We start from the raw sequence: 26,284 nt of genomic DNA on the forward strand, positions 1-26,284 counted from the left end.
TGAGCAGCTGTTCCCAAAGACCCTGTGAGTACTGTGCTAGTGGAAGCAGACCCCACCCCAGCGACGTCAGCTGGGGCACCCTGGAGAGGAGAGCAGCCGCTTACAAAGCGGGCTCACAGGGACGTCATCCACAAACATCCAGTAACAACGCGTAAGATTAAGGTAACAGGAGAGGATCACAAAGTAGAAAGAGATCAGAAACTATACCTTAACTGAAATTCAAACCTTCCTGAAAGATTTTGGGAGACAGGATCAGGATGGCAGAGGAGTAGGACAGGAAGCTCACCTTCTCCCACAGAGACGTTAAAAATACATCTACAAGTGGAACAGTTCACACAGAACATCTACTGAACACCAACAGAAGACCTCAGACTTCCAAAAGGGCAAGAAAACCTCCACATAACCAGACAAAAGGAAAAAGAAAAAGGAGTTGGGATGGGGCCAGCGCCCAAGGGAGGGAGCTGTGAAGGAGGAAAGGTTCCCACCTCCTGGGAAGCCTCCTCACTGCAGGGAGATCAGCCTGGATGGAGGGGGAGCTTTGGAGCCTAGAAGGAGAGTGCAGCAACTGGTTTGCAGAAGGCAAAATGGAGAATAACCTGCACAGAAGGTCAGCACCACTGCCCTGCGCTCCCCACCCTGAGACCCCCGTCTGTTGGTGCAGGTGGGGGCTGGGTGCTGACGTTTAGGCTTCAGAGGTCAAACCCAGGGAGAGGACTGGGGTTGGCTGCCCAGGGACAGCCTGAAGAGGCTGGACTGTGGCAACTGAGGGTGTACTCAGAAGAAGCCTGGGCCCACCAGAGAGGTAAGGTACTATTACTGGGGGGCACATGAGGAGAGGGGCAGGACCACCATAAGAGCTTCTTTCCTGTGAGCCCTCCCACACAACAGGACACTGCCTACAGGAGCTTCGGGGGAGAGTGCAAGTTGCTGCCACCATCGTGGGCTGCAGAGGTGGGCACAGGGCACTGCTACAAGACCCCTGATCAGGTACCAAGCACTGCCCCTGCTGTCCCCGGAGTGTGCAGACAGCAGCTGCACATACAAGACCCGTGAGCAGGCAGCAGGGCCTGCCCCCACCATCCTGGGAGTGCGCAAGGGCCGCTGCACCTGCACACCCCATATCAAGAAGGTAACAGCCAGCACACATTGAGGAAAGAGACAGCAAGCATCCGAACTAAAAGCAGCCCCTTGATTTCAGAAAAGATGGCAGCGCAGAAGGACTTGAGCTCCCCTCCCCTCGCGAAAACACTCAAATCACAAGTAACTGCTGAACAACCATCTACAAAAAAGACTGGAACCTACCAAAAAAGATATTTTACATTCAAAGACAAAGAGGAAGCCACAACGAGACAGTAGGAGGGGCACTTTAGCAACATATTCAAGTCCCACACCCACAGGAAGGGTGACCCACAAACTGGAAAATATTTATATCGCAGAGGTTCTCCCACAAGAGAGTTCTGAGCCCCACAGCAGGCTCCCCAGCCTAAGGTCTGGCATCAGGAGGAGTAACCCCCAGAGCATTTGGCTTTGAAGGCCAGCAGGGCTTGAGTGTAGGAGCTCCACAGGACTAGGGGAAACAGAGACTCCACTCTTGGAGGGAGCACACGAGCTTACACATACAATGGGATCCAGCACAAATCAGTAACTCCACAGAAGCCTGGGCTGGACCTACCTAAGAGTCTTGGAGGGTCTCCTGGGGAGGGGGAGGTTGGCTGTGGCTCACAGTGGGGGCAAGGACACTGGTGGCAGAGAGGCCCCAGAGAAAACTGATTGGCATGAGCTCTTCCAGAGGTCGCCATTTTGGCATCAAGACTTGGCCCTACCCAACAGCCTACAGGCTCCAGTGCTGGAACACCTCTGGCCAAACAACCAGCAGGATAGGAACACAGCCCCACCCATCAGCAGACAGGCTGCCTAAAGCTGTTCTGAGCTCACAGCCACCTCTAAACACACCTCTTGACATGGCCCTGCACATGAGATGGACAAGACCCAGTCCACCCACCAGTGAGCAGGCACCAGTACCTCCCACCAGGAAGCCTGCACAAGCCTCAGGACCAACCTCACCCACCAGGGGGCGGACTCAAGAAACAAGAGGAGCTACAATCCTGCAGTCAGAGGAAAGGAGACCACAAACACAGAAAGTTAGACAAAATGAGACTGCAGACAAATATATTCCAGACAAAGGAACAAGATAAAAACCCACAAGAACTAAATGAAGTGGACATAGGAAACTTACCTGAAAAAGAATTTAGAGTAATGATAGTAAAGACAATCCAAGATCTCAGAAAAAGAATGGAGACACAAGAAATGTTTAACAAAGAGCTAGAAGATTTAAGGAACACACAAACAGAAATTAACAGTACAGTAACTGGAATGAAAAACACACTAGAAGGAATCAATAGCAGAATAATTGAGGCAGAAGAATTAATAAGTGAGCTGGAAGACAGAATGGTGGAAATCACTGCCATGGAACAGAATAAAGAAAAAAGAATGAAAAGAAATGAGGACAGTCTCAGAGACCTCTGGGACAATATTAAATGCACCAATATTGGCATTATAGGGGTCCCAGAAGGAGAGAGAGACAGAGGGCCTAAGAAAATATTTGAAGAGATTATAGCTGAAAACTTCCCTAACATGAGAAACGAAACATTCACTCAAGTCCAGGAAGTGCAGAGTCCCAGGCAGGATAAACCCAAGGAGGAACACGTCAAGACACATATTAATCAAACTGACAAAAATTAAAGACAGAGAGAAAATATTAAAAGCAACAAGGAGAAGCAACAAATAACACACAAGGGAATCCCCATAAGGTTATCAGCTGATTTTTCAGCAGAAACTCTGCAGGCCAGAAGGGAGTGGCATGATATATGAAATCATGAAAGGGAAAGGGAAAGTGATGAAAGGGAAAAACCTACAACCAAGAATACTCTACCCAGCAAGGCTCTTGTTCAGATTCGACAGAGAAATCAAAAGCTTTACAGACAGGAAAAAGCTAAGAGAATTCAGCACCACCAACCCAGCTTTACAACAAATCCTAAAGGAACTTCTCTAGGTGGAAAAGAAAAGCCCACACCTAGAAACCAGAAAATTATGCATGGGAAAGCTCACTGGCAGAGGCAAATATAAAGTAAAGGTAGTAAATCATCCACACTCAAATATGATATTAAAACAAGCAATCATGAAAAGAGGAGAGTACAAATGCAGGATACTGGAGATTAAGAGACCAGCAACTTAAAATAATCTTGTACCTATATAAACTGCTATATAAAAACTGCACAGGAACCACAAACCAAAAATCTACAATAGATTTCTACAAAAAAGAAAAAGGAATCCAAACACAATACTAAAGATAGATATCAAATCACAAGAGAAGAGAGCAAAAGAGGAATGGAAGCAAAAAGACCTTTAAAAACAAATTCAAAACAATTAACAAAATGCCAATAAGAAGATACATATTGATAATTACCTTAAACGTAAATGGATTAAATGCTCCAACCAAAAGACATAGACTGGCTGAATGGATACCAAAACAAGACCTGTATATATGCTGTCTACAAGAGACCCACTTCAGATCTAGGGACACATACAGACTGAAAGTGAGGGGATGGAAAAAAGTATTCCATGCAAATGGAAATCAAAAGAAAGCTGGAGTAGCAATACTCATATCAGAAAAAATACACTTTAAAATAAGGACTGTCACAAGAGACACAGAAGGACACCACATAATGATCAAGGAATCAATCCAAGAAGATATAACAATTATAAATATATATGCACCCAACACAGGAGCTCCTCAATGTATAAGGCAAATACTAACAACCATAAAAGGAGAAATCAACAGTAACACAATAATAGTGGGGGACTTTAACACCCCACTTACATCAATGGACAGGTCATCCAGACAGAAAATCAACAAGGAAACATAGGCCTTAAATAACACATTAGACCATATGAACTTAATTGATATTTACAGAACATTCCATCCGAAAGCAACAGAATACACTTTCTTCTCAAGGGCAAATGAAACGTTCTCCAAGATAGATCACATTTTGGGACACAAATCAAGCAATCGTAAATTTAAGAAAATTGAAATAATAGCGAGCACCATTTCCAACCACTCTGAGATTAGAAATCAATTACAGGAAAAAAAAAACAGTAAAAAACATAAAGACGTGGAGGCGAAACAATGTGTTACTAAACAACCAATGGATCACTGAAGAAATCAAAGAGGAAATCAGAAAATATCTAGAGACAAATGAACATAAAAACACAATGATCCAAAACCTATAGGATGCAGCAAAAGCAGTTCTAAGAGGGAAGATTATAGCAATACAATCTTACCTCAGGAAACAAGAAAAATCTCACAAAAACAACCTAAACTTACACCTAAATCAACTAGAGAAAGAAGAACAAACAAAACCCAAAGTTACTAGAAGAAAAGAAATCAAAAAGGTCAGAGCAGAAACAAATGAAATAGAGACAAAGAAAACGACAGAAAAGATCAATGAAACTAAAAACTGGTTCTTTGAAAAGACAAACAAAATTGATAAATCTGTAGCCAGACTCATCAAGATAAAAAGGGAGAGAGCTCAAATCAGTAAAATTAGAAATGAAAAAGGAAAACTTACAACGGACACCACAGAAATGCAAAGGGTCATAACAGACTACTACAGATAACTATATGCCAATAAAGTGGACAACCTAGAAGAAATGGACAAATTCTTAGAAAGGTAAAACCTTCCAACACTGAACCAGGAAGAAATAGAAAATATGAACTGACCAATCACAAGTACTGAAATTGAAATAGTGATTTTAAAACAGGACCAGATGGCTTCACAGGTGAATTCTATCAAACATTTAGAGAAAAGTTAACATCTATCCTTCTGAAACTCTTCCAAAAAACTGCAGTGAAAGTACACTCCCAAACTCATTCTATGAGACCACCGTCACCCTGATACTAAAACCAAAGACACAACATAAAAAGAAAATTACAGGTCAATATCAATGATGAACATATACACAAAAATCCTCAACAAAATAGTAGCAAACCAAATCCAACAATACACTAAAAGGACAATACACCATGATCAAGTGGGATTTATCCCAAAGATGCAAGAATTCTTCCATATCCACAAATCAATCAGTGTGACACACTAAATTAAAAAATTGAAGAATAAAAATTATATGATGATCTCAAGGTGCAGAAAAAGCTTTTGACAAAATTCAACACCCATTTATGACAAAAACTTTCCAGAAAGTGGGCATAGAGGGAATATACCTCAACATAATGAAGGCCATATGACAAACACACAGCTAACATCATTCTCAATGGTGAAAAACTGAAAGCATTTCCTCTAAGATCAAGAACAAGACAAGATGTCCACTATCACCACTTTTATTCAACATCATTTTGGAAGCCCTAGCCATGGCATTAGGAGAAGAAAAAGAAATAAAAGCAATCCAGGTCTGTTTTTCTGCAGACTTACAAAGAGGTTTATGTGGGCCCACAGTGAGATGGCAGCGGCTTACAGGCCAAGAAACAAAGCCTCAAATGAAACGCCAAGTACTCCTTGGTGTGAGCCCTCCCAGAGTCCGCCATTAGCCCCACCCATCAGCAGTCAAGCAGATTAAAGTTTTACTGAGCTCTGCCCACCAGAGCAACAGCCAGCTCTACCCACCACCAGTCCCTTCCACCAAGGAACTTGCACAAGCCTCTTAGATAGCCTCATCCACCAGAGGGCAGACAGCAGAAGCAAGCAGAACTACAATCCTGCAGCCTGTGGAACAAAAACCACATTCACAGAAAGATAGACAAGATGAAAAGGCAGAGGGCTATGTACCAGATGAAGGAAGAAAATAAAACCCCAGAGAAACAATTAAATGAAGTGAAGATAGGCAACCTTCCAGAAAAAGAATTCAGAATAATGATAGTGAAGATGATCCAGGACCTCAGAAAAAGAATGGAGGCAAAGATCGAGAAGATGCAAGAAATGTTTAACAAAGACCTAGAAGAATTAAACAACAAACAAACAGAGATGAATACAATAACTGAAGTGAAAACTACACTAGAAGGAATCAATAGCAGAATAACTGAGGCAGAAGAACAGATAAGTGACCTGGAAGACAGAATGGTGGAATTCACTGCTGTGAAACAGAATAACGAAAAAAGAATGAAAAGAAATGAAGACAGCCTAAGAGATCTCTGGGACAACATTAAACATAACAGGATTCACATTATAGGGGTCCCAGAAGGAGAAGAGAGAGAGAAAGGACCAGAGAAAATATTTGAAGAGATTATAGTCGAAAACTTCCCTAAAATGGGAAAGGAAATAGCCACCCAAGTACAGGAAACACAGAGAGGCCCATACAGGATAAACCCAAGGAGAAACAAGCCGAGACACATAGTAATCAAACTGGCAAAAATTAAAGACAAAGAAAAATTATTGAAAGCAACAAGGGAAAAATGACAAATAACATACAAGGGAACTCCCATAAGGCTAACAGCTGATTTCTCAGCAGAAACTCTACAAGCCAGAAGGGAGTGGCATGATATACGTAAAGTGATGAAAGGGAAGAACCTACAACCAAGATTACTCTACCCAGCAAGCATTTCATTCAGATTACATTGAGAAATCAAAAGCTTTACAGACAAGCAAAAGCTAAGAGAATTCAGCACCACCAAACCAGCTTCACAACAAATGCTAAAGGAACTTCTCTAAGTGGGAAACACAAGAGAAGAAAAGGACCTACAAAAACAAACCCAAAACAATTAAGAAAATAGTCATAGGAATATACATATCGATAATTACCTTCAACGTGAATGAATTAAATGCTCCAACCAAAAGACATAGGCTTGCTGAATGGATACAAAAACAAGACCTATCTATATGCTGTCTACAAGAGACCCACTTCAGACCTAGGGACACATACAGACTGAAAATGAGGGGATGGAAAAAGATGTTCCATGAAAATGGAAATCAAAACAAAGCTGGAGTAGCAATATTCATATCAGATAAAATAGACTTTAAAATAAAGACTGTTACAAGAGACAAGGAAGGACACTACACAATGATCAAGGGATCGATCCAAGAAAAAGATATAACAATTATAAATATATATGCACCCAACATAGGAGCACCTCAATACATAAGGCAACTGCTAACAGCTATGAAAGAGGAAATCAACAGTAACACAATAATAGTGGGGGACTTTAACACCTCACTTACACCAATGGACAGATCATCCAAATTGAAAATAAATAAGGAAACAGAAGCTTTAAATGACACAATACACCAGATATATTTAATTGATATTTATAGGACATTCCATCCAAAACCAGCAGATTACACATTCTTCTCAAGTGCGTATGGAACATTCTCCAGGATAGATTACATCTTGGGTCACAAATCAAGCCACAGTAAATTTAAGAAAACTGAAACCATATCAAGTATCTTTTCTGACCAAAACGCTATGAGATTACAAATGAATTACAGGGAAAAAAACGTAAAAAAACACAAACACGTGGAGGCTAAACGTTACTAAATAACCAAGAGATCACTGAAGAAATCAAAGAGGAAATTAAAAAATACCTAGAGACAAATGACAATGAAAACACAATGATCCCAAACTTATGGGATGCAGCAAAAGCAGTTCTAAGAGGGATGTTTATAGCTATACAAGCCTACCCCAAGAAACAAGAAAAATCTCAAATAAACAATCTAACCTTACACCTAAAAGAACTACAGAAAGAAGAACAAACAAAACCAAAGTTAGCAGAAGGAAAGAAATCATAAAAATCAGAGCAGAGGGCTTCCCTGGTGGCACAGGGGTTGAGAGTCCACCTGCCTATGCAGGGAACACGGGTTCGTGCCCCGGTCCGGGAAGATCCCGCATGCCGTGGAGCGGCTGGGCCAGTGAGCCATGGCCGCTGAGCCTGCGCGTCCGGAGCCTGTGCTCCACAATGGGAGAGGCCACAACAGTGGGAGGCCCGCGTACCGCAAAAAAAAAAAAAAAAATCAGAGCAGAAATAAATGAAATAGAAACAAAGAAAACAATAGCAAGGGTCAATAAAACTAAAAGCTGGTTCTTTGAGAAGATAAACAAAATTGATAAACCATTAGCCAGACTCTTCAAGAAAAAGAGGGAGAGGACTCAAATCAATAAAATTAGAAATGAAAAAGGAGAAGTTACAACAGACCCCGCAGAAATACAAAGCATCCTAAAAGACTACTACAAGCAACTCTATGCCAATAAAATGGACAACCTGGAAGAAATGGGCAAACTCTTAGAAAGGTATAAGCTTCCAAGACTGAACCAGGAAGAAACAGAAAATATTAACAGACCAATCACAAGTAATGAAATTGAAACTGTGATTAAAATTCTTCCAACAAACAAAAGTCCAGGACCATATGGCTTCACAGGTGAATTCTATCAAACATTTAGAGGAGAGCGAACATCTATCCTTGTCAAACTCTTCCAAAAAATTGCAGAGGAAGGAACACTTCCAAACTCATTCTACAAGGCCACAATCACCCTGATACCAAAACAAGACAAAGATACGACAAAAAAGAAAATTACAGACCAATATCACTGATGAATATAGATGCAAAAACCCTTAACAGAATACTAGCAAACAGAATCCAACAACACTTTAAAAGGATCATACACCATGATCAAGTGGGATTTATCTCAGGGATGCAAGGATTCTTCAATATACGCAAATCAATCAATGGGATAAACCATATTAACAAATTGAAGAATAAAACCATGTGATCATCTCAATAGATGCATAAAAAGCTTTTGACAAAATTCAACACCCATTTATGATAAAAACTCTCCAGAAAGTGGGCATAGAGGGAACCTACCTCAACATAATAAAGGCCATATACGACAAACCCACATCAAATATCATTCTCAATGGTGAAAAACTGAAAGTATTTCCTCTAAGATCAGGAACAAGACAAGGATGTCCACTCTCACCACTATTATTCAACATAGTTTTGGAAGTCCTAGCCACGGCAATCAAAGAAGGAAAAGAAATAAAAGGAATACAAATTGGAAAAGAAGACGTAAAACTGTCACTGTTTGCCGATGACATGATACTATACATAGAAAATCCTAAAGATGCTACCAGAAAATGACTAGAGTTCATCAATGAATCTGATAAAGTTGCAGGATACAAAATGAATACACAGAAGTTTGTTGCATTCCAATACACCACCAACAAAAGATCAGAAAAGTTAAGGAAACGATTCCATTTACCATCTCATCAAAAAGAATAAAATACCTAGAAATAAACCTATCTAAGGAGGGAAAAGACCTGTACTCTGAAAACTATAAGATGCTAATGAAAGAAATCAAAGATGACACAAACAGATGGAGACATAGAACTTGTTCTTGGATTAGAAGAATCAATATTGTCAAATTGACTATATTACACAAAGCAATCTACAGATTCAATGCAATCCCTATCAAATTACCAATGGCATTTTTTACAGAATTAGAACAGAAAATTTTACAATTTGTATGGAAACAAAAGACCCTGAACAGCCAAAGCAATCTTGAGAAAGAAAAACAGAGCTGAAGGAATCAGGCTGCCTGACTTGAGACATTACTACAAATCTATAGTAATCAAACCAGTATGGTACTGGCACAAAAACAGAAATATAAATCAATGGAACAGGATAGGAACTCCAGAGATAAACCCATGCACCTATGGTCAACTAATCTATGATAAAGGAGGCAAGAATATACAATGGACAAAATACAGGCTCTTCAGTAAGTGGCGCTGGGAAAGCTGGACAGCTACATGTAAAAGAATGAAATTAGAACACTCCCTAACACCATACACAAAAACAAACTCAAAGTTGATTAAAGACCTAAATGTAAGGCCAGATACTATGAAACTCTTATAGGAAAACATAGGCAGAACACTCTCTGACATAAATCACAGCAATACTTTTTTAGATCCACCTCCTAGAGGAATGAAAATAAAAACAACAATAAACAAATGGGACCTAATTAAACTTAAAACTTTTGCACAGGGATTTCCCTGGTGGTCCAGTGGCTAAGACTTTGCACTCCCAATGCAGGAGGCCCAGGTTCAATCCCTGGTCAGGGAACTAGATCCTACATGCCCCAACTAAGAGTTTGCATGCTGCAACTAAAGATCCTGCATGCCTCAACTAAAGGTTCCGCATGCCACAACTAAAAAGATCCCGCGTGCTGCAACTAAAAAGATCCTGCATGCCACAACTAAAAAGATCCTGCATGCCACAACTAAAAGATCCCACATGCAGCAACAAAGATCCTCCTGTGTGCTGCAACTAAGACCCAGAGCAGCCAAATTAATTTTTAAAAATTATTATTTATTTTTAAAAAACAACTTTTGTACAGCAAAGGAAACCATAAACAAAACGAAAAGAGAACCTGCAGAATGGGAGAAAATATTTGCAAATGAAGCAACCAACAAGGGATTAATCTCCAAAATACATAAACAGCTCATGCAGCTCAACATCAACAAAACAAACAACCCAATCAAAAACTGGGTGAAAGATCTAAATAGATACTTCTCCAAAGAAGACATACAGATGGTCAAAAAGCAGATGAAAAGATGCTCAACATCGCTAATTATCAGAGAAATGCAAATCAAAACTACAATGATATATCACCTCACACCAGTCAGGATGGCCATCATTAAAAAATCTACAAACAATAAATGCTAGAGAGGGTGTGGAAACAGGGAACCATCCTACACTGTTGGTGAGAATGTAAATTGGTACAACCATATGGATAACAGTATGGAGGTTCCTTAAAAAACTAAATGTGATCCAGCAATCCCACTCCTGGGCATTGACAGATGAATGGATAAAGAAGATGTGGTATACATATATACAACGAAACATTACCCAGCCATTAAAAAGAATGAAGTAATGCCATTTGCGTCAACATGGATGGACCTAGAAATTATCATACAGGGACTTCCCTGGTGGTCCAGTGGTAAGACTCTGTGCTCTCAATGCAGGAGGCCCAGGTTTGATCCCTGGTCAAGGAACTAGGTTCCACATGCATGCTGCAACTTAGAAGTCTGCATGCCACAACTAAGAAGACCACATGCCACAATAAACATCCTGTGTGCCACAACTAAGACCCGGTGCAGCCAAAATAAATACATACATATATACGTACATAAATAATTTTTTTTTAATTATCATACTTAGTAACCCAAATAATGAAAGATAAATATCATATGAGAGACCTTCAAGATGGCGGAAGAGTAAGATGTGGAGATCACCTTCCTCCGTACAAATACATCAGAAATACATCTACATGTGGAACAACTCCACAGAATACCTACTGAACGCTGGCAGAAGACCTCAGACCTCCCAAAAGGCAAAAAACTCCCCCACGTACCTGGGTAGGGCAAAAGAAAAAACAGAGACAAAAGAATAGGGACAGGACCTGCACCAGTGGGAGGGAGCTGTGAAGGAGGAAAGGTTTCCACACCCTAGGAAGCCCGTTCACGGGCGGAGACTGCAGGTGGCAGAGGGGGGAAGCTTCAGAGCCACGGAGGAGAGCACAACAGGGGTGCGGAGGGCAAAGCGGAGAGATGCCCGCACAGAGGATCGGTGCCGACCAGCACTCACCAGCCCGAGAGGCTTGTCTGCTCACCCGTCGGGGCAGGCGGGGCTGGGAGCTGAGGCTCGGGCTTCGGTCGGAGCACAGGGAGAGGACTGACAGCGTGAACACAGCCTGAAGGGGTTACTGCACCATGGCTAGCCGGGAGGGAGTCCGGGGAAAAGTCTGGACCTGTCGAAGAGGCAAGAGACTTTTTCTTACCTCTTTGTTTCCTGGTGCGTGAGGAGAGGGGATTGAGAGTGCTGCTTAAAGGAGCTCCAGAGAAAGGCGCGAGCCGCGGCTAAAAGCGCGAACCCCAGAGACGGGCATGAGATGCTAAGGCTGCTGCTGCCGCCACCAAGAAGCCTGTGTGCAAGCATAGGTCACTATACGCACATAGCCTCCCGGGAGCCTGTGCAGCCCACCACTGCCAGGGTCCCGTGATTCAGGGACAACTTCCCCGGGAGAACACACGGCGCGCCTCAGGCTGGTGCAACGTCACGCCGGCCTCTGCCGCTGCAGGCTCGCCCTGCATCCGCACCCCTCCCTCTCCCCGGCCTGAGTCAGCCAAAGCCCCCTAATCAGCTGCTACTTTAACCCCGTCTTGTCTGAGCGAAGAACAGATGCCCTCAGGAGACCTACACGCAGAGGCGGGGCCGAATCCAAAGCTGAACCCCAGGAGCTGTGCAAACAAAGAAGAGAAAGGGAAATCTCTCCCAGCAGCCTCAGGAGCAGCAGATTAAACCGCCACAATCAACCTGACGTACCCTGCGTCTGTGGAATACCTGAATAGACAACGAATCATCCCAAAATTGATATGATGGACTTTGGGAGCAATGATATATATATATATATTTTTTTTATTTTTCTCTTTTTGTGAATGTGTATGTGTATGCTTCTTTGTGTGATTTTGTCCGTATAGCTTCACTTTTACCAACTGTTCTAGGGTTCTGTCTGTCCGTTCTTTTTTTTAGTATATTTTTAAACGCTTGTTATCATTAGTGGATTTGTTTTCTGGTTTGGTTGTTCTCTTCTTTCTTTCTTTTTTTTTTTTTTTTTTGCGGTACGTGGGCCTCTCACTGTTGTGGCCCCTCCCGTTGCAGAGCACAGGCTCCAGACGTGCAAGCTCTGCGGCCATGGCTCATGGGCCCAGCCGCTCTGCGGAATGTGGGATCTTCCCAGACCGGGGCACGAACTCGTGTCCCCTGCATTGGCAGGCGGACTCTCAACCACCGCGCCACCAGGGAAGCTCCTCTTCTTTCTTTTTATTTTTAAATTTTTTTATTACCTTTTAATTTTAATTTTTAATAATTATTTTTTATGTTTTACTTTAATAACATTACTTCTTTCTTTCTCTCTTTCTCCCTTTCTCCCTTTCCCTCTTTCTTTTCTCCCTTTTCTTCTGAGCCGTGTGGCTGACAGGCTCTAAGTGCTCTGCCTGGGTGTCAGGCCTGTGCCTCTGAGGTGGGAGAGCCGAATTCAGGACAATGGTCCACCAGAGACCTCCCAGCTCCACATAATATCAAACAGAAAAAGCTCTCCCAGAGATCTCCATCTCAATGCTAAACCCAGCTCCACTCAAAGACCAGCAAGCTACAGTGTTGGACACCCTATGCCAGAAAACTAGCAAGACAGGAACACAACCCCACTGATTAGCAGACAGCTGCCTAAAATCACAATAAGGTCACAGACACCCCAAAACACACCACCGGACGTGGACCTGCCCAGCAGAAAGACAAGATCCAGCCTCATCCACCAGAACATAGGCACTAGTCCCCTCCACCAGGAAGCCTACACAACCCACTGAACCAACCTTAGCCACTGGGGCAGACACCAAAAACAACAACAACTACGAACTTGCAGCTTGTGAAAAGGAGACCCCAAACACAGTAAGTTAAGCAAAATGAGAAGACAGAGAAACACATGGCAGATGAAGGAGCAAGGCAAAAACCCACCAGACCAAACAAATGAAGAGGAAATAGGCAGTCTACCTGAAAAAGAATTCAGAGTAATAATAGTAAAGATGATCCAAGATCTTGGAAATAGAATGGGGAAAACACAAGAAACGTTTAACAAGTACCTAGAAGAACTAAAGACCAAACAAACAATGATGAACAATACAATAAATGAAATTAAAAATTCTCTAGAAGGAATCAATAGCAGAATAACAGCCAGAAGAACGGATAAGTGACCTTGAAGATAAAATAGTGGAAATAACTACTGCAGATCAGAATAAAGAAAAAAGAATGAAAAGAATTGAGGACAGACTCAGAGACCTCTGGAACAACATTAAATGCACCAACATTCGAATGACAGGGGTCCCAGAAGAAGAAGAGAAAAAGAAAGGGACTGAGAAAATATTTGAAGAGATTATAGTTGAAAACTTCCCTAATATGGGAAAGGAAATAGTTAATCAAGCCCAGGAATCACAGAGAGTCCCATACAGGATAAATCCAAAGAGAAACACGCCAAGACACATATTAATCAAACTATCAAAAATTAAATATAAACAAAAAATATTAAAAGCAGCACACGAAAAACAACAAATAATATATAAGGGAATCCCCATAAGGTTAACAGCTGATCTTTCAGGAGAAACTCTGCAAGCCAGAACGGAGTGGCAGGACATATTTAAAGTGATGAAAGGGAAAAACCTACAACCAAGATTACTCTAGCCAGCAAGGATCTCATTCAGATTTGACAGGGAAATTAAAACCTTTACAGACAAGCAAAAGCTAAGAGAATTCAGCACCACCAAACCAGCTTTACAACAAATGCTAAAGGAACTTCTCTAGGCAGGAAACACAAGAGAAGGAAAAGACCTACAATAACAAACAGAAAACAATTAAGAAAATGGTCATAGGAACATACGTATTGATAATTACCTTAAATGTAAATGAATTAAATGCTCCAACCAAAAGACATAGACTGGCTGAATGGATACAAAAACAAGACCCATATATATGTCTACAAGAGACCCACTTCAGACCTAGGGACACATACAGACTGAAAGTGAGGGGATGGAAAAAGATGTTCCATGCAAATGGAAATCAAAAGAAAGCTGGAGTAGCAATTCTCATATCAGACAAATAGACTTTAAAATAAAGACCACTACAAGAGATAAAGAAGGACCCTACAGGGCTTCCCTGGTGGCACAGTGGTTGAGAGTCTGCCTGCCGATGCAGGAGACACGGGTTTGTGCCCCGGTCCGGGAAGATCCCACATGCTGCGGAGAGGCTAGGCCCGTGAGCCATGGCCACTGAGCCTGCAAGTCCAGAGCCTGTGCTCCGCAACAGGAGAGGCCACAACAGTAAGAGGCCCACGTACTGAAAAAAAAAAAAAAAAAGGACACTACATAATGATCAAGAGATCAATCCAAGAAGAAGATATAACAATTGTAAATATTTATGCACTCGACATTGGAGCACCACAATACATAAGGCAAATGCTAACAGCCATAAAAGGGGAAATTGACAGTAACACAATCATAGTTGGGGACTTTAATACCCCACTTTCATGAATGGACAGATCATCCAAAATGAAAATAAATAAGGAAACACAAGCTTTAAATGATACATTAAACAAGATGGACTTAATTGATATTTATAGAACATTCCATCTGAAAACAACAGAATACACTTTCTTCTCAAGTGCTCATGGAACATTCTCCAGGATAGATCATATCTTGGATCACAAATCAAGCCTTGATAAATTTAAGAAAATTAAAATCATATAAATTATCTTTTCCGACCACAACGCTATGAGACTAGATATCAATTACAGGAAAAAATCTGTAAAAAATACAAACACATGGAGGCTAAACAATACACTACTTAATAACCAAGAAACACTGAAGAAATCAAAGAGGAAATCAAAAAATATCTAGAAACAAATGACAATGAAAACATGATGACCCAAAACCTAACGGATGCAGCAAAAGCAGTTCTAAGAGGGAAGTTTATAGCAATACAGTTCTACCTTAAGGAACAAGAAACATCTCAAATAGACAACCAAACCTTACACTTAAAGCAATGAGAAGAACAAAAAAAAACCCCCAAAGTTAGCAGAAGGAAAGAAATCATAAAGATCAGATCAGAAATAAATGAAAAAGAAATGAAGGAAACAACAGCAAAGATAAATAAAACTAAAAGCTTGTTCTTTGAGAAGATAAACAAAATTGATAAACCATTAGCCAGACTCATCAAGAAAAAAAGGGAGAAGACTCAAATCAATAGAATTAGAAATGAAAAAGGAGGAGTAACAACTGGCACTGCAGAAATACAAAGGCTCCTGAGAGATTACTACAAGCAACTATATGCCAATAAAATGGACAACCTGGAAGAAATGGACAAATTCTTAGAAAAGCACAACCTTCCGAGACTGAACCAGGAAGAAACAGAAAATATAAACAGACCAATCACAAGAACTGACACTGAGACTGTGATTAAAAATCTTCCAACAAACAAAAGCCCAGGACCAGATGGCTTCACAGGCGAATTAAACATATAGAGAAGAGCTAACACCTATCCTTCTCAAACTCTTCCAAAATATAGCAGAGGGAGGAACACTCCCAAACTCATTCTACAAGGCCACCATCACCCTGATACCAAAACCAGACAAGGATGTCACAAAGAAAGAAAACTATAGGCCAATATCACTGATGAACATAGATGCAAAATTCCTCAATAAAATACTAGCAAACAGAATCCACCAGCACATTAAAAGGATCATACACCATGATCAAGTGGGGTTTATCCCAGGAATGCAAGGATTCTTCAATATATGCAAATCAATAAATGTGATACACCATATTAACAAATTGAAGAATAAAAACCATATGATCATCTCAATAGATGCAGAAAAAGCTTTTGACAAAATTCAACACCAATTTATGATAAAAATCCTCCAGAAAGTAGGCATAGAGGGAACTTATCTCAACATAATAAAGGCTATATATGACAAACACACATCCAACATGGTTCTCAATGGTGAAAAACTGAAACCATTTCCAGTAAGATCAGGAACAAGACAAGGTTGCCCACTCTCACCACTATTATTCAACACAGTTTTGGAAGTTTTAGCCACAGCAATCAGAGAAGAAAAAGAAATAAAAGGAATCCAAATCGGAAAAAAAGAAGTAAAGCTGTCACTGTTGGCAGATGACATGATACTATACATAGGGAATCCTAAAGATGCTACCAGAAAACTACTAGAGCTAATCAGTGAATTTGGTAAAGTAGCAGGATACAAAATTAATGCACAGAAATCTCTTGCATTCCTAAACACTAATGATGAAAAATCTGAAACAGAAATTAAGGAAACACCCACATTTACCATTGCAACAAAAAGAATAAAATACCTAAAAATAAACCTACCTAAGGAGACAAAAGACCTGTATGCAGAAAACTATGACACTGATGAAAGAAATTAAAGATGATACAAACAGATGGAGAGATATACCATGTTCTTGGATTGGAAGAATCAACATTGTGAGAATGACTATACTACCCAAAGCAATCTACAGTTCAATGCAATCCCTATCCAACTACCAATGGCATTTTTCACAGAACTAGAACAAAAAATTTCACAATTTGTATGGAAACACAAAAGATCCCGAATAACCAAAGCAATCTTGAGCAAGAAAAACGGAGCTGGAGGAATCAGGCTCCCAGACATCAGACTATACTACAAAGCTACAGTAATCAAGACAGTATGGTATTGGCATAAAAACAGAAATATAGATCAATGGAACAGGATAGAAAGCCCAGAGATAAACCCACACACATGTGGTCACCTTATTTTTGATAAAGGAAGTAAGGATATACAATGGAGAAAAGACAGGGCTTCCCTGGTGGCGCAGTGGTTGAGAGTCCGCCTGCCGATGCAGGGGATGCAGGTTCGTGCCCCGGTCCGGGAAGATCCCACATGCCGCGGAGCAGCTAGGCCCGTGAGCCATGGCCAAAAAAAAAAAAAAAAAACTAAGGAAAGACAGCCTCTTCAATAAGTGGTGCTGAGAAAACTGGACAGATACATGTAAAAGAATGAAATTAGAACACTCCCTAACACCATACTCAAATATAAACTCAAAATGGATTAAAGACCTAAATGTAAGGCCAGACACTATAAAACTCCTAGAGGAAAACATAGGCAGAACACTCTGTGACATAAATCACAGCAAGATCCTTTTTGACCCACCTCCTAGAGAAATGGAAATAAAAACAAAAATAAACAAATCGGACCTAATGAAACTTAAAAGCTTTTGCACAGCAAAGGAAACCAATAACAAGACAAAAACCTCAGAATGGGAGAAAATATTTGCAAACGAAGCAACTGACAAAGGATTAATCTCCAAAATATACAAGCAACTCATGCAGCTCAATATCAAAAAAACAAACAACCCAATCCAAAAATGGGCAGAAGACCTAAACAGACATTTCTCCAAAGAAGATATACAGACTGACAACAAACATGTGAAAGGATGCCCAACATCACTAACCATTAGATAAATGCAAATCAAAACTATAATGAGGTATCACCTCACACAGGTCAGAATGGCCATAATCAAAAAATCTACAAACAATAAATGCTCGAGAGGGTGTGAAGAAAAGGGAACCCTCTTGCACTGTTGGTGGAAATGTAAATTGATACAGCCACTATGGAGAACAGTATGGAGGTTCCTCAAAAAACTAAAAACAGAACTACCATATGACCCAGCAATCCCAACACTGGGCATATACCCTGAGAAAACCATAATTCAAAAAGAGTCATGTACCACAATGTTCACTGCAGCTCTATTTACAATAGCCAGGAGATGGAAGCAACCTAAGTGTCCATCCACAGATGAATGGATAAAGAAGATGTGGCACATATATACAATGGAATATTTCTCAGCCATAAAAAGAAACGAGTTAACTGTAGTGAGGTGGATGGACCTACAGTCTGTCATACAGAGTGAAGTCAGTCAGAAAGAGAAAAACAAATACCATATGCTAACACATATATATGGAATCTAAAAAAAAAAAAAGGGTTATCAAGAACCTAGGGGCAGGACAGGAATAAAGACACAGACGTAGAGAACGGACTTGAAGACTGGGGAGGGGTAAGGGTAAGGGTAAGCTGGGACGAAGTGAGAGAGTGGCATGGACTTATACATACTACCAAATGTAAAACAGATAGCTTGTGGGAAGCAGTCGCATAGCACAGGGAGATCAGCTCAGTGCTTTGTGACCACCTAGAGGGGTGGGATAGGCAGGGTGGGAGGGAGACGCAAGAGGGAGGAGATACGGGATATGTGTACATCTGTATAGCTGATTCACTTTGTTATAAAGCAGAAACTAACACACCATTTTAAAGCAATTATACTCCAATAAAGATGTTAAAATATATATATATGATATCACTTATATGTGGAATCTAAAAAAAATAATAATAATAATACAAATGAACTTATTTCCAAAACAGAGACTCACAGACATGGAAAACAATCTTATGGTTACCAAAGGGGAAAGGGAGGTGGGGTGGAGGGATAAATTAGGAGGTTGGGATTAACATATACACACTGCTATATATAAAGCAGAGTGCTCGCCTTGGCAACACATATATTAAAATTGGAAGGATACAGAGAAGATTAGCATGGCCCCTGCACAAGGAAGACCCACGAATTCGTGAAGTGTTCCATATTTTTGTTCAGAAAACATAAGGAAGATGAAGATTCACCAAACAAGCTCTATACGTTGGTTACCTATGTTCCTGCCACCACTTTGAAAAATCTACAGTTAATGTGGATGAACACTAACTGCTGATTGTCAAATAAAATTATAGAACTGCAAAAAAATAAATAAAATAAAATAACCAACAAGGACCTACTGTATAGCACAGGGAGCTATACTCAATATTTTGTAATAACCTATAAGGGAAGAGAATCTGAAGAAGTATATATATATATATATATATATATATATATAAAATCACTGTGCTGTACAACTGAAACTAACATGATATTGTATCACTAAATCAACTACACTTCAATTTTTTAAAAAACAACAACAACAACAAAAAAGTCTTAGGAACTCTGTGCCAGAAATGGGGATGAGGATCAAATATTTATTTCTTATTATAAATCACGGCTTCACAGTTGTCAACCAAGAAATAGTGCAGGAGGCTGTAAATAAGAAACGAGTTTACTGGGCGTCCTAAGAATTGCAATTCAGGAGACACAGATTCAAGTAAAACCAAAAGAGTGTTTCCAGGAAGAGTCACGGCTTACAGAGGCAAAAAGCCACAAAGTTAAAAGTTGCCTGGCAAGAATTGTGATCAACTCTGACACAAGTTGGAAAACATTTGTCCTTAAGGAATCACAAGTTATTTTAGGGTCGGGTCCAATAAGTAGATAGGTTATCATGAGTTATTTTAGGGTAAGGGTCTAATAAGTATCTTGAGTATCTGGTAGATGTTCTGAATGACTCCATTAGGACAGTAAGTGGTCAAAATGTCAGATTCCATCCAGGCTGAGATGTGTATAAGCCACACTTCCTTAATGGCCTCCAGGCTCTCTTAGCAATGGCAACTCCATTTTGCTTTTCCTTTCACACAGTCCACCCCTTGGTCTTCAAACATGAATCCTTTATAACAAAACAATCTTAAAAGTCAAAAGATACTGGCACATTACTAGAATCCCATTTAGTTATTAATAAGTATCCAGTCCACCAGGATGTCCTATGAAAATGTCTACCACAGTGAGGTGGGAACTGAGGGCAGTCAAGAGTTTGATCCCTTACACTCTAACTTGCTTAGTAACATCCCATAACCTGCCCTCACCAATCAAGCTTGTCTTAAATGTTCCTGCAAATTGTATACCCTCCAAGCTTCACATAGCTTAGACACATAGCTTATGGTAAGACTCCTTTAACCACCCCCAACAGATAACACCTGTGACACAAGTGTCACTATAGTAACGGTTACTTAGTTTGTTTTTCAGGAACATGGAGTTAGTCTTGCCAGGTTCAAACTGACTGGCACCATGGACCCTCCTGCTGGGCCTGTACAAGTGTCCAATGGATGACTTTTTGATGTCAGGGCCAAAATCTCCACCCTCAGATCATGCTAACACCACCATTTTCTGAACATGCACCCCTGAAGAAGCATGTAACTCAGATATGCCTGTACAGAGCAGCCAGTACTTCACCTTTTTCCTGCCTCCAATCACCTGGAAAGTCAGCTGATAGCTTTCTGGGAGTTCCCTTGTACATAACTTGTTGCTTTTCCCTTGCTGCTTTTAAGATTCTCTGGGGTTTTTTTGTTGTTTTTTTGGTAATTTATTTATTTATTTTTGGCTGTGTTGGGTCTTTGTTTCTGTGCGAGGGCTTTCTCCAGTCGCGGCGAGTGGGGGCCACTCTTCATCGCAGTGTGCAGGCCTCTCACTGTCGCGGCCTCTCTTGTTGTGGAGCACAGGCTCCAGACGCGCAGGCTCAGTAGTTGTGGCGCACGGGCCTGGTTGCTCCGCGGCATGTGGGATCTTCCCAGACCAGGGCTCGAACCCATGTCCCCTGCATTGGCAGGCAGATTCTCAACCACTGCGCCACCAGGGAAGCCCAGATTCTCTGTTTTTAATTTTTGCCATTTTAATTACAGTGTGTCTTGATGGGATTCTCTTTGGGTTGATTCTGTTTGGGACTCTCTGTGCTTCTTGGACCTGAATGTCTGTTTCCTTTCCCAGGTTAGGAAAGTTTTCAGTTACTCTATCTTCAAACACATTTTCGGTCCCTTTCTCTCTCTCTTCTCCTTCTGGGATCTCTATCATGTGAATTTTAGCATGCTTGATGTTGTCCCAAATTCTCTTAAACTGTCCTCACTTTTTATTTTTTCTGTTCAGCTTCAGTGATTTCCATTACTGTCTTCCAGCTCACTGATCTGTTCCTCTGTCATCTAATCTACTTTTGATTCCTTCTAGTGTATTTTTTATTTCAGTTATTGTATTCTTTACCTCTGTTTGGTTCTTCTTTATAAATAAAAAGGCTCTTTAACTCTTTGTTAAACTTTTCACTGTTTTCATCCATTCATCTCTCGAGTTCTTTGATCATCTTTATGATCCTTACCTTGAACTTTTTTTTTTTTTTGGCTGCATTGGGTCTTCGTTGCTGCATGTGGGCTTTCTCTAGTTGCAGCGAGTGGGGGCTACTCTTCATTGCGGTGCTCAAGCTTTGTTTTAGTTCTTCTTCTGGGGTTTTATCCTGTTCCTTTGTTTGGAACACGTTCCTCTTGTCACATCATTTTGCCTAATTTTGCTGTTTTTATTTCTGTGTATCTGGTACACTGATATTATTTCCTGACCTTGGAGATGTGGCCTTTTGTAGGAGATGTCCTAAGCCTCCCAGCAGCACACTCCCCTCTGGTCACCAGAGTTACGTGCTCTAGGGGTGCCCCTATGTCCATGAGGGCTGCGTGGGTCCTTCCGTTGTGGTGGGTTGACTATGTAGGTGGTCTGCTAGGCGTGGCTGGCCCCTGGTCCAGTTGGTTGCCAGGCCCTCCTTGTGCGGAGGCTGCCAGCCATGGTTCCCAGGGCTGGGTCACAGGCAGCTGGCGGTGGAAGCCTGGGGGAGGGGGGTCCCAGGGCTACTGCTGGCCCACTGGTGGACAGAATGGGGTTCTAGGGTGAGTAGCTGTGGGGCTGGGGCTCCCAGGTCCATTGCCAGCCTGCTGGCGGTTAGGGTCAGTTCCCGACATGGCTGACTGCAGGTTCCGGGATGTCCCAAAGCTGGACTTGGCCCACTGCTGAGCAGGGCTGGAAACTGGAGCGGCTGGCTGAGGGGTGCAAGGTGTCTCAGAGCTGGGGTTGGCTTGCTGGTGGGCACAGCTGGGGCCCAAAGAGCCCTGGGGCTGGTGTGTTAGTTGGGTCCTGACAAGGCCAGCTGCAGAGCTGCAGTGATCCTGGGGCTGGTGCCCACCCACCGGTGGGTGAAACCAAGTCCTGGGGCCAGTACCAGTCCACCAGCATACAGAGTCAGGTCCTGGGATCTCTGGCTGCAGGGTGCAGGGGTCCCAGAGCTGGTGTTGGCCCACTGGTGGGGGTCCTAGGGCTAGCGCTGGATTGCTGGTGGGTGGATCCAGGTCCCAGGGTCTCTGGCTGCAGGCCCCTGGGGGTCCCTGAGTTTGAACCCAATTTTCATTGTATATGTGAGGAGATTTCCCCCACACCAAACAACTCAATTCTGAGGCCGTCTACCTGGAGATGTAAGCAGCTCTTGTCAGGAAAAAGAGCTCTCTGCAGGAGGCCCCTTTTGTCTTGTCACTTTAGCTAAGCTATATTCTAACTAACCGTAAGCCAGGCACCCCCATGCTCTACTCATCTCCGGCCCAAGCACACCTTTCTTAACTTTGTTTTTTTTTTTAATAAATTTATTTATTTTATTTATTTATATTTGGCTGCGTTGCATCTTCATTGCTGCACGTGGGATTTATCTAGTTGTGGTGAGTGGGGGATACTCTTCGTTGTGGTGCTCGGGCTTCTCATTGTGGTGGCTTCTCTTGTTGCAGAGCATGGACTCTAGGCACGCGGGTTCAGTAGTTGTGGCACGTGGGCTCAGTAGTTGTGGTGCACAGGCTTAGTTGCTCTGCAGCATGTGGGATCTTCCCGGACCAGGGCTGGAACCCATGTCCTCTGCATTGGCAGGTGGATTCTTAACCACTGCGCCTCCAACTTTCCTAACTTTTTTTTTTTTTTTTTTGCGGTACGCAGGCCTCTCACTGGCCCGGAGCATAGGCTCCGGACGCGCAGGCCCCGGACGCGCAGGCCCAGCAGCCATGGCTCATGGGCCCAGCCACCCCGCGGCATGCATGCGGGATCTTCCCGGACCGGGGCATGAACCCGCATCCCCTACATCGGCAGGCGGACTCCCAACCACTGTGCCACCAGGGAAGCCCCACCAACTTTCCTAACTTTTGATCACACAATACCGTGCCTAACCTGTTGGTTCTTTCCATAGATCAAAGAAGTAGAAAGGAAGAATAAATAATTAACAGATGACCAGATCTCCTCCCTAGCTTCCCCTTCAGTAATCTCTCAAACAAACTGTGTGAACAAGATAGCATCTAAAGAAAGGTCGACAAGCCTGCATGCAGTGGGAGAAGGTGACAAGTCTGATCCCCTATTTCAATAAGTAACTGAGGCCACTTCCCCTTTTCCCTTTAAAAACTTCCATGGCCCGATGCTGGGCGCGGGAGGCGTGGGGCTCGCGGGCCAGGACACAGGCGTGGCTAAGGGGCTCACAAGGCCGCTCCCTGGCCTTGGCGCACGCGGCCCGCGAGCTCCACACGGGAGACTGGCGGCCCTCGGCGGGGCTGGGGCCGGGCGGGCGTCGGCTGAGCCTGTCGTGAATCGGCGCCCCACCGTCTGCAGCCCCACGTGTGCCTCATGCGGTTGGACAAGCCCATCGGAACCTGGCTGCGGCACCCGCCATGTACTCGGAGCACTGCTTTGGCAGCCCAACCAGGCTGTTTTCCGGATTGGTACGTGTTATCCCTCTCTGGCACTGGAGCTGTTCTGCTGCGTGAAGCAGGCTGTACTATTAATGACATGTGGGACCAGGACTATGATAAAAAGGTTCCAGGAACAGCAAGTCACCCAATAGCTGCTGGAGACATTTCAACTTTTCAGTCCTCTGTTTTTCTCGGGGGACAGCTGAACTTGGCACTAGGTGTTCTTCTGTGTCTGAATTACTACAGTATAGCTCTTGGAGCAGCATCCCTACTTCTTGTCATCACCTACCCGCTAATGAAGAGAATTACACACTGGCCTCAATTAGCCTTGGGGTTGACTTTTAATTGGGGAGCATTACTTGGATGGTCTGCTATCAAGGGCTCCTGTGATCCATCTGTTTGCCTCCCTCTTTATTTTTCTGGGATTATGTGGACTCATATAAGATACTATCTAGGCTCGTCAGGACAAGACAGATGATGCTCTGATCGCGCTGAAGTCCATGGCAGTGCTGTTCTGTGAAGATACTAAGCAGTGGCTCGGTGGCTTCAGTGTGGCAATGCTGGGGGTGCTGAGCCTGGTGGGAGCGAACAACGGTCAGACTGTGCCCTACCACACTGCTCCGGCTGCTGCAGCAGGAGCCCATCTGGCTCACCAGATTTACACTCTGGACATGCACAGACCTGAGGAGTGTTGGGATAAATTCACCTCCAAAAGAACAATAGGACTAATACTTTTTTTAGGGATTGTCCTTGGGAATTTGTGGAAAGAAAAGGAGACAGGTGAAACAAAGAAAAATACAGATAATAGAATGGAAAATTAGCAAATTAAGTTTATGTGGTGATTTTTAAAATAAACTTTTACAAAACACTCTCAGGTCTTATTACCACATAACTGGATCTGAATAACAGTCTTACAATATGTTAATGAATTACAAACCAGTAGATGAAGTTTTAGAGCATTTTTGCCTGGATTTTAGTTCAAGTATGTACTAGTCGAGTTCTTACCCTGTCACGGAAACCGGGAACTCGTCAGGATTTGCCATCGCCTGCAGTATTTTTAAGTTAATGCATGCTTCTCATTATAATTCTCATCTGCAGTTACAGGAATTATGTGAGTTTGGGCACTTCGGAAAAAACCTAATGTGTGTCTCATCTAAATGAATGTCTCTGTATGAAAATGGACTCTCTTTTTAGGGGAAAATAAAAGTTGCTACAGAAAGTTTGGGCTTATTGTTCTCTGTGTTGACCTTTACTTATGGCCAAAAGCTGTAATTCAGGAAACCATTCTATTTTTTATATTTTAAGAGAATTTAAATCAGTAAACAAAGATTTTTACCTATTATACCTGTTAAACAAAACAACAAACTTCTATGGCCAAGCATAATCTTCAGAGTTAGATTTGGGACACGAGTCTGCCTTCTCTCCAGAATGCTAGCTTTCTGATTAGGAACATTAGGAAAAGGAACATTTTTCATTTCTCCTAACAGTTGCCTCCTGAGTATTGATTTTCAAGCAGTGGCAGCTGGACCCGAGTTTGGTAGCAGAGGTAACCTCAGATTCTGCATTTTAAGGCTTCAGTCCTACCAGACAGCACCCCGACTCATTTCACACTCCAGTCACAGGTCCACGTTGTTACCTGTGCTTCTGACCAACCAGCTATAAATCAGAGGTTCCCACGACCCCCTCCTTGGGTTCAATTAATTTGCTAGAGTGGCTCTCAGAACTCCAGAAACTCATTTTTACTCACTGGATGTATTATATAAGAATATAAGTCAGGTGGAACAGAACAGTAGTCAGTTGAGAGCCCAGAAATAAACCCCCACACCTACAGTCAATTAATCTGCAACAAAGGAGGCAAGAATACATAATGGAGAAAAGACAGTCTCTTCAGCAAGTGGTGTTGGAAAAGCTGGACAGCCACATGTAAATCAATGAAGTTAGAACACTCTCTCACATCATACACAAAAATAAACTCGAAATGGCTTAAAGACTTAAATGTAAGACTGGATACTATAAAACTTCTAGAAAAGAACATAGGCAAAACATTTTCTGACATAAATCGTAGCAACGTTTTCTTAGGTCAGTCTCTCAAGGCAATAGAAATAAAAGCAAAAATAAACAAATGGAACCTAGTTAAACTTACAAGCTTTTGTACAGCAAAGGAAACTATAAACAAAATGAAAAGACAACCCAC

The 26,284-nt window shown here is 42.1% G+C and overlaps 1 non-coding gene and 1 pseudogene across 1 annotated transcript; both read left to right on the forward strand.

The window, feature by feature from the left end:
* The first annotated feature begins 19,193 nt into the window (after positions 1-19,193).
* On the forward strand, positions 19,194-19,300 carry LOC115857051 (U6 spliceosomal RNA). Its single transcript, XR_004041097.1, has one exon. It is a non-coding gene; the product is annotated as a U6 spliceosomal RNA (small nuclear RNA).
* A 5,019-nt stretch (positions 19,301-24,319) lies between these two features.
* On the forward strand, positions 24,320-24,911 carry LOC115857031 (4-hydroxybenzoate polyprenyltransferase, mitochondrial pseudogene; annotated as a pseudogene).
* Positions 24,912-26,284: the final 1,373 nt, after the last annotated feature.

Source organism: Globicephala melas, chromosome 19 (assembly GCF_963455315.2).
Source record: "Globicephala melas chromosome 19, mGloMel1.2, whole genome shotgun sequence".
NCBI lineage: Eukaryota > Metazoa > Chordata > Mammalia > Artiodactyla > Delphinidae > Globicephala > Globicephala melas.